This window comes from Solanum tuberosum, unplaced genomic scaffold (genome assembly GCF_000226075.1).
Source record: "Solanum tuberosum cultivar DM 1-3 516 R44 unplaced genomic scaffold, SolTub_3.0 scf00155, whole genome shotgun sequence".
Lineage (NCBI taxonomy): Eukaryota > Viridiplantae > Streptophyta > Magnoliopsida > Solanales > Solanaceae > Solanum > Solanum tuberosum.
In genome coordinates, this window is record NW_006239081.1 from 852,930 (window position 1) to 853,972 (window position 1,043).

The 1,043-nt window shown below is 27.0% G+C and overlaps 1 protein-coding gene across 1 annotated transcript in view; it reads right to left on the reverse strand.

Moving 5' to 3' along the window:
- The window catches only part of LOC102580877 (mitochondrial-processing peptidase subunit alpha-like), a gene marked incomplete at its 5' end in the record, with an annotated part of 37,294 nt that overhangs the window by 14,919 nt on the left and 21,332 nt on the right, over window positions 1–1,043 (reverse strand).

Genomic DNA, 1,043 nt, shown 5'->3' on the forward strand with positions numbered 1-1,043 from the left:
ATTTCAGATTTCAGATTCCAGATTTCATATACGTGATTCATTAATTATTCATACAGATTTCATATACTTGGAAATAAAATGTATTCCAGATTAATATATAAGATAGTGTAAATATATAACAAACTTTATACCAAGCTTATTCAAGTTTCATTCCAACACGAACTTCAGCTTATATCACACATATTATACCAACAATAAATCAATTTCATGTAATCACACAATGCATATCATTTGTATACCAATATTATATCACAATTAATACAATATTCAACCATCAAACATTAAATTTAGTGTCATACACATATTAATCAAATTTCACACACATTTTATCCATTAATTGTACAATTTGGATACACACTGATATTTTAAAATAGTGAATTCAAATGGTATGAAGTATGTATATTACTAGTATCCTGAAATTATAATAGGCAAACAGTAATTCATATGTAGATGATATCTGATTGGAAGAAAACATATGGTATTATATATCATGAAATACTTAAACACAAAAAAGTTGTCCAAAAGTAAAAAAAAAACAGCATGTAATTCTAAAAGAGTAGAAGGTGCAATCAACTATTTCAAATTTCTTGTATGTGGTCTTGGTGTAAGATAATTGGTGGTATCCGGAACATGTTCTTTTGCTATGCGAGATCCACCAAATTTGCTAGCAACCATACCAATAACTTCACTCTCACTGATCGCGACATCCTCACTCTTTGTATATACAGTTAATAGACAATCACACTACTGTTAAAACACAATTCATACCATTTGTATACCACTATTATATCACAAATCATACAATATCCAAGATTCAATTGTTTAATCAAAATCATACACATATTAATCAGTTCATACACGTTTCATTCAAATAACTATTTCGAAAATAATATAAGAATAATGTGATATTTTGAGAGAAAAAACAGTAGTTTTAATAATGTGAAAATAAATTGAATATAATACTTACCCTAACAACTTTTTTGTCTTTTTTAGGTGTTACTCAGTCGTCAAAACCATCTACAAGATAGACATTCATTGATTTT